At 40.1% G+C, this 8,557-nt stretch overlaps 1 protein-coding gene and 1 long non-coding RNA gene across 2 annotated transcripts in view; one reads left to right on the top strand and one right to left on the bottom strand.

Annotated features, from left to right (window-relative positions):
• Window positions 1–886: 886 nt before the first annotated feature.
• Window positions 887–6,594, bottom strand: LOC125500794. The gene is made up of 3 exons (XR_007278265.1): window positions 5,919–6,594; window positions 1,269–1,487; window positions 887–1,140 (listed from the first exon to the last, which is right to left on the bottom strand). It is a non-coding gene; the product is annotated as an uncharacterized LOC125500794 (long non-coding RNA).
• LOC105687481 (blood vessel epicardial substance-like) overlaps window positions 4,783–8,557 on the top strand; it is a 25,464-nt gene continuing 21,689 nt past the window's right edge. The window contains exons 1-2 of the mRNA XM_020853198.2: window positions 4,783–5,771; window positions 6,506–6,949. The gene's annotated coding sequence lies outside the window, so the exon portion shown is untranslated. The remainder of the gene's footprint in view (window positions 5,772–6,505; window positions 6,950–8,557) is intronic.

Raw genomic sequence — 8,557 nt, 5'->3', positions numbered from 1 at the left:
GTCATGTGCATGCCTTCGATCCGCTGTATTTAATCCCAACACGATAGAGAGAGAGCAACTGATGCATTGCAGGACCGACTGCATGCATGCCTGTGTCGTTGATCGTTCAATCATGCTTTCAACCAGAAGTGATAATGTAGATCTCTAGATTGCCGGCCCTGAAAATTGAAAGTTTGCCGAAAAGTGGAGATTTGTATCAGGAGAACAGGAAACCCGAGGAGGTGGTCCGAAACTTGGTGCCTCATCATGTGCATGCATTCAATCCTTCATGATTATTTCTGATCTGATAAAGAGAGCGACTGATTCTTCGCAGAACTAATTATATGCCTGCCTGTGTATTTATTTGTTCAATAAATCGTAGATAAAAGAGAAACAGAATAATTTCTAGCTTTAGAACAGCGTTTTCGGAGTTTGGAATTTAGGCTGAAAAATTTTCTGGGTATCAGGAGAACAGAAAAACCGAGGAGGTATTCCGAGACCTGGTGCATCGTCATGTGCATGCCTTCGATCCACTGTATTCAATCCCAACATGATAGAGAGAGAGCAACTGATGCATTGCAGGACCAACTGCATGTATGCCTGTGTCTTTGATCGTTCAATCATGCTTTCAACCGGAAGTGATAATGTTGATCTCTAGATTGCCGGCCGTGAAAATTGAAAGTTTGCCGAAAAGTGGAGATTTGTATCAGGAGAACAGGAAACCCGAGGAGGTGGTTCGAGATGCTGTGTGCCTCATCATTTGCATGCCTTCAATTCTGTATATTTAATTCTACTCGTACAACGTATGATGGAGATATTATTTCATTGCTTGCAGGAATATGCGATCAATGATTCAACAATGATTTCGAGAGGTTTTTTCGTTTATTGATAAATTAACGATACAAAACAATTATCATTACAATGTTTCCCATACTGTAGATGCATTCACAAAACCACATTTTGTTATTTTATAAGAAAGAAGTATGTCATTCATAGCTATATGATTGATAGTGTAGTAAGTAATGTCATTGAGTTGCTAAGTGGGATCAACCAATTTTTCAGTATAGGCTTTGTAGATGCGCCACGATCTTGCAGGTACACATACAGTCTTGTATTTCAAATAATGAGGCGGTACCGCTCCGTGGAATGCCAATCTTTCTCCTGTAACAGTACAAAAGAAGTGCCAAGTCATTGATGAACCAAGTGAAAACTCTATTACACGAGCAAGTCGTAGCTGATTTCGCGTCTTGCGGAACAAAAATAAGGAGATGTTTCAATTTGATCTTTACCTTGCTTATTGGCTGGACGGATCCGTCTTTCGGTCGGGTTCGACAGACATCAGAAGATTGCTTTCAATCAGTAGCAAAACTATTTCATTTTTGGCTCAAGAATTCAAAAAATCGTGAGCCTACGGCCTTCGATTCTTCTCCAAACGGTCCAACATTGACGATCCTTTTCAGAAGTTTTTATGGCCCGTTTGTATCTACTTTGAACACAGGAATGCGAATCTGCAAGTTAAAATAATTTATCCATGAAATTGACTAAGTTATCGCCAATTTATCACCCTTAAACTTTGAAAAATCAAGGATATCTGGACAGGATTGATTTATAACTGGATTTGATCGACGAATTCTAATTTTTTGTACAAAATTACATAGGAAAAGCATCTGAAAATTAATTCAGCGAACACTTCATTTTTTACCCCAGAAAACGGTAAGCTTATAGCTTTAAATTTTCCTCACAATCTGAGATGAGAATTTAGATAGAAGAGTATTCCACGCTGTTCTGATGTATTGTGATCTCAGGAATACAAATCTACAAACCAAATATTTTCATCTTCCAAATTCACTGAGTTATCGCCCATTTGTTGCGATAAATAGTGGGATAATTGTCATGGTTTTTCTTTTGTTTCAACTTATCGTTTTCGTTCTGCGACGCTATATATTTATTATTTTCGTTCCCTGTATAATAAAACTCCTGCCTGTTATTCTTCTAGCCTCAGTTCTCTAGGAATTCGTTTGAGTCAAATTTTAGAAATCATTTTCATTTTTACGTTCTCAGAAGGCGTTGATACCTTCTGTTCCATAAATCAAATATTTTTGTCGATCGAGCGTTATTTCAACGTGAAGTTTAAGTTGTGCTTTTATCCCAAGGATACCTGAATAAATAACGACGTAATCCTCTCTGCCCATATGCATTCCGCCATGCAACAACAGTCTAGGGTGCACATTGTGCTTTGCCGAGAATCGTACCCGATACTCGCGAAGTTACACGGGGAGCGCATTTGCTCTGCAAATACGTAAATTCTTAAGGAAAAGATCTGAGATAGCGATGTGAGAGACATGCAATTCTGCGAAACGCCGCTAATCTCTCGTTAACTTTGACCATTAATTATCACACTTTTTTAGCTCACGATAGAGCACGCAAGCATGTTGTATATGAGTAAAATAACTCGTGTCCCGGTCGTGTAGAAATTGGCATTCATAATTCTTCAATTTGATAACGGAAGTTGGATGATTTTCGATTTTTTTTACCCACAGGGTAATTCAGGAGTGAGAATTAATGGACAAAAAAATTACTCTATCCGGTTCGGAAAGCCTGGAATGATATATACATCGGTATGGTATTAGATACCTTTTCCCGCTTGGTCAGCTCGCGAATAGTTCTTATCAACTTTGCCGACTACGTCTGCATTATGTGGGAAACTTTTTAACTGAGTCACGGCTGACCCGCAGCTGGGTATTACTACTTATAGTGCCGATACGACGAAACAGCTCTCTCCACTTCGGTACGGATTGCCGGAACAAGAGAGGTAATTATTATGAATATTCCCAGTCTCCTGTAGGAGGAATTTCAAAATAGAGATCTTTTTGCTACTTTTTATAAACCAAATACTTCTTGGCAGCCTTTTTTTTTCAATTGCTTTTGCAGAGCGATCATTGATCGTATTTGAGCGCAAGTTTTCGCAGACACGTTGTACCAGTTTCGAGATGTCCGATGAATTTGTAATAAAAAGTAACGACGTACGAGGGCGAAACGGCCAGCGTGTCACCGGAGAGTTTGTACTTGTGACGATGCGCCACTCCGTCCGGAGGCTAGACAGCTGTGCTTCACACTTATTGCACAGGCGATAATAAACTAGACGTACCTACGTCGCAAAAGAAGAGAGGTCATTGGTGGTCAGCTGCACCTCGCTACGTTGACCTTTCGCACGACAAAGAGCGCCGCAAAGTTCAGATAATAGAAACGCGAGTTGGAAAATTTTTTTGCCACGCTACCATCAATCTAATTTTCAATGAATTCAAATACAGGAGAGCATTGAAAAGAGAACGGCGACTCCAGACTGAACCCCCAACGCATTTAAATTTTTCGAAAACTCAGCGTCGTTATGGGAACATGAATTTTTTTGTTCGTCATTTTTGTACGCGTAACAGTCGAACCCCTACATCGTAGGCGTGTATCCCTCTATTTCGGGCGATTACCCAGCGAAGCGTGTCGTCTACCGGGTATCTATTCAGTATCGCGTATCTATTAGCTTATATAAGTAAAGTATCAGGTGCCTTGTTTAATCGTCGATCAATTAACGATGTCAAAGTGCTTGATGTACGGTGGCCAGGAAGACGGACAAGCACTAACTAATAACATGATACCACCGTTGGGGGGAAAAGTTTTTTTTAACAAAAAATAGGTACTGCACTGATAGCCATTGATTTTTCGAGACAATTACTTAGCTCGTGTAGATACAAGAGAACCGCTCTATACTACGCTAGCGATAATCTTTCCCATCTTGATACGTGAAAGCTCACTTTAACGGTCAGTCGATATTCCTCGTTGCATAGACTTGTTTAATACGATATCGAGATCTACCATCGAAACCGATATGCACCGCGCCTCGATTCCCAAGAATCCAAATTTTCAATAATTATTCGTGTACTCGAAATTGTCATCCGACCGTTCGAAGCGAAAATATTGTATTTTCATAATCGTCGGACTTACGTTTTCATCGGAAAATTCTCATACAGCCAAAGTATAACGAGAATGCCGAGGATGTTTTTTCTTCCTATTTCCTTTTTATTCTATTCAAAGTTTTGTCGTGGCTTAACAAACCCCTTTACCTTCGCATACCTATATTTCGCTCGCTATATACAAGCGGTGGAGCAGAGTTCCATGCGGATCAAGTGGAGCAGCAGCAGCAGCAGCAGCAGTAGTAGTGGTAGCGGTGGAAAACGAGTGCAGCTATAGTCCACGTAGGACGGCGAAGGACTGCATAATTTATTCGAGTTCAGGGTGACGACTGGACGAGAAGAAGTACAAAGGAAAAGGAAAATCTAGAAAAAAAGACGCAGAAAGAGCGAGGGGGTGAAACGTGCGCCATGGATAACAATGATGAGTAATCTTTCGAGATCTTTCAAGATCTATTCCTCTTTCGACCGAGTTTTGCAATTCATTTTTAACATCACCCTCCCCTTCGAATGAAATAACGCGAGTTACTCTCCTCGCGTGCGAATAACTTTTTTTTTCTTCTCCCGAGTTTATCTTGATTGGAAAAACTTCGAACTGATTAATGCGATAAATAAGTTTCGATGCAATTGACATTTTCAGACTCGATCGGGTATTCGTTTCTCGCCACTTCCTTCTACGTGGATAATGAAAGTACAAATTTCTCCAGAGACCGACGGCAAGGTGCCTCGTAATTTTCACTTCTGATAACGTAACGAACGGCAACAACAATAATTTGAAATTCAGAATACGGGGGGATGATGAAGAACGTAAAGCTTACACGTAAGAAAGTTTCAAGTAGCCTTTGAGCCCGCTTTGGTGTTCAGAGTTTAGCGTTGGATGAAATTCTTATACGACGCGACGTAGCTGGTCTGTTTCTGCATCTGTGTACGTTAGAGGGTGAAAAACACCCCGTCTCAGCCCTCGAGTCAGCGCGCGGTGTTCAGGAGTACGAAGAGAACCGAGGGTAGTTGACGAAGGGTGCGGAAGCAAACGGCGGGTGAACGGTGCTGCCACCTGCGCGGAGGGCGTGTCGCAAGCTCAAAACGAGCTTCAGTCCAACGCAGACTTTAGCCCTTGGCACACGACGCCGACCCCTGATAGATTGAATAAAAATTAGAAAAAAAGAAGAATATAAGGAAAAAAGGAAAGAACGAGCAAAAAAAAATTCTTCGAACGTTCGAAGAGAGTCGAACGTCATTTTTGCAAATGAAGGAGGAAATATTGAACGGAGCTTTCTTTTATTTTTAATATGATACAAATATGAACGAATCCTCCGGATTATAAAATCTGTGCCTTAGAATGTTTTCATTGTTTGAAGAATTGTTAATTAGAGTGGGTTTATCCGGTAGAGTGTTATCAGAGGCGCGTGCCGAGCATCGGCAAACGATCGACGATAAAATCGTACGCGGATGTGATAACGAGAAAAGAATGATCTCGATTGACGAGTTACTCGTTTGGATTTTGATATAAACAAAGATCCGGTGCCAAATATTGTTCAATCATGAAACTGATCGGGCACTTTGATCGGAAGTTTATCATTAACATGGATATTAACGAGTCGATTCGGTGAAAATCGAGATGAGTGCTTTTTTATGTCAACAACGCGGATACAGCAACATATGCATATCAATGAGGTGGAAACCGAGTACGGATCCCCTTCAAACTAATAATCTTCCTAGAAACTGCCAAAATGTTCGTTATAAGGGTCTACACGGACGGCTGTACACAGATAATGAAGTTGCTAAAAAGCTCTGTGTTTTTATATCACCATGCCTCTGCCTTTGTTCAAGGTGAACGAACGGTCGTTGGTTAAGATTGTGTTTTGTGTGAAAAATCTCAGACAGATTCCTCAGCGTTTCACTATCATCCATTTTAATTATTCCCACGGTTATAAACATCGCGGTTCTCGATAATCTATAAAGCATTCTTAAACTAACCATCAGCAGCGTAGATTCCCCATTGTTGTTGTTGTTGTGGTTGCTGTTGTTGTTGTTGTTGTTGTTCTTGTGCTTGTTGTTGTTGATGTTGTTATTGTTGTTGGTTACGATCGTCGAGTGGCTCCAAATAAGAAAAAGAACTTCACCCGGCTTGATTCAAACTCCTCATTGTTTTTTCAACAACTTCCTCAGCGTCGGCAGCCTCTCTCCGGTATTTCATCCCTGCAACATTTTCTTTTGCGTATTTTTTTTTTTTTTCACCTGCACAACATTGGCCATGCCCGACTTTCACCGAAATGCATAAAAACAATCACAAATTTTAACGCTGAGATTCGTTTTACTGTATCATTGAAAAAGCTCCGAATTCTTCCTCCCATTTTTCTTTCAAGATTAAGTTCGTATCGGTTCAACCTCGTGTGTCGAGTGTTTCCAAGTGAACCTGAATCATCATGTTCCGATATTACATTTTTTTCACGATATTACTTCCAAAATGTGGTACAAATCGGTCGCGTAGTTTTTCCTCTTTTTTTTTTTCTTGTTTCTTTTTTCATCGTGCGGTGATTGTAAAGGCTGAAATATTTTTTCAGACGAAAGTCGTCGCGTAGAGCAAGATCGTGCGAATACGAGAAAATCTTAAGAAATAATAGATATAAAAATTAAAAATAAGCAAATGAAAAGAAATGAAATTATTCAACGAATTTTTGTCGATGTCTTTTAACTCAAAACCCAGAAGAGGACCGCTTGATTTTTAAACAAATAGAATAAACTAAAGTATAAAAAAATGTACACTTGTAAATATCTCCACAGAAATGATCGTTTGAAAATTTCACAATTAAAGTTGTGACACGATTGCAAGAAATCATGTTTGTTCTGCGCGAGTTCAGCAGCAGTGACCTGAGAAAAAGGACAGCAAAAATCATCCCTCTAATTAGTGCTGAAAAATGTTAACGTTGTTTACTCAAAAGAAGATGTTAGAATGTGCGTCATTTTTAAATTCCGAATAACATATCGCTAATTCTACTACACATAAGGTAAGAATATGTTACTCGTGATACGATATCATTTCATGAATTATTTCAACCAGCAGCTCAACGATCCGCTAATTTTTTCCGCGCATATATATTATAAATATTCAACATGTAAGTTTCGTGAAATATGCATGCCGCGCAGGGCTGCATACGTCTCTTTATGTCGTAATTACACCTTTCGTAGTAGTAACAGCTACTGTGTGATGGAAATTAGCCGTTCCCGCGAAGTGAGAGAATCATGTTACCCTTGTTTCATTAAGATATACTTGATGTTTTTCGATCAATTTCGATTCCAAGGAACAAACTCGTTCGCATTATTTCGCACGTTCTACAAACCTCCGAGCGCCTCCGCACTCCTGTGTACATGAATACTGTAATTATTTATATCATAGCTCTGCTTTAAATGCGATACCTCGATTAAAATAATAATTAAATTCAGGCTCTCCCGGACAGTCATCCGAAGGTTGACTTGACTTCGATCCTAGTGATTCCTTCACCCTGAACCTTTCGTAACTACAATCTCCTAAAATTCTATTTCCTCCGTCCGTTGCTACTATTTTCAAAGATATTTACCTTGCCAAATTCGCGGCTATATTTGCCGGTAAAAATGGCGAAACACGATACCTCGGGGAGTGAAAGGGTCACTGGAATTTTCCCATATCATTCTCCTGTACGTTCAAATCTACGACTGTGCGTAGCGGGGCTCGCGTTGCCGAGCAAACAATTCTTTGTTTCGGGATAGCTTTGATAAAATGTCGATTACGAATGCAGGATAGGGATCGATTCGATTTTCTATACAGTCATCCAACACGTTGATGAAATTTTAAAGACATACGGATGAAATTGAGTTGCGTGCATGTCGCGAGCAGCTTGTGACGCAAATTAGAATAAAGCTCGTTGTCAGAATCGTTCGCTAATCACTTAAAACACGTTTTATGTCCGATTGTGAGAAAACATCACGGAATACGGTGCAATTAGATCGATGCGATGAATTCATATTCCATGCTTCACAGCATTTCCTAGTGATGGATAATAAGGCGATTTATACGGTAATAACGCAATGCATGCGGGTTACTCTGGAACGCGAATTAAGGAGACCGCGTGTTGCAGAATCGACTCGTTCGATAGTCAGCCACTGTTACAACCATCGAACGACGAATTATAATTATCGGTAGAAGAAAAAAAAATAGAAAAAAAAAGGCTCAAATTAAAAAAAATGTCGCACGCTTCGTAGGGATTCGGATTTAAGTGAAAAGTGTGCGATGTTGCAAAAACGGTATCCCGAAACAATGAAAATTCGTCCATGCGTGAACATGTAGCGGTGATAGCTCAACCCTCGAATTACAGATTTTATTATATTTGGGATCGAATGAAAGCTCTTCCGGGATTCACGGGGTGAAATTGATTCTCAATTACCCGTAATGTTATCAACGTAGGAGATAATTGATAGGGCGTCTTCTCCCACTTCGTTTCCGAGCTTTCGCCGGAAAAAAGAAGTCTCGGTGTCGTCCCGCTCAATTTTAACGTGCGTTACACTCGTAGCTCAGCCTCTCGATCTCTTCGTGCCAATTATATTCGCTCGCTATCGTTACCGAGGCTCGTGAAATTTCG

The sequence above is a fragment of the Athalia rosae genome, chromosome 4 (genome assembly GCF_917208135.1).
Source record: "Athalia rosae chromosome 4, iyAthRosa1.1, whole genome shotgun sequence".
Lineage (NCBI taxonomy): Eukaryota > Metazoa > Arthropoda > Insecta > Hymenoptera > Athaliidae > Athalia > Athalia rosae.
The sequence above is the reverse complement of the archived record's forward strand: the minus strand, read 5'-3'. Positions and strand labels throughout refer to the sequence as shown.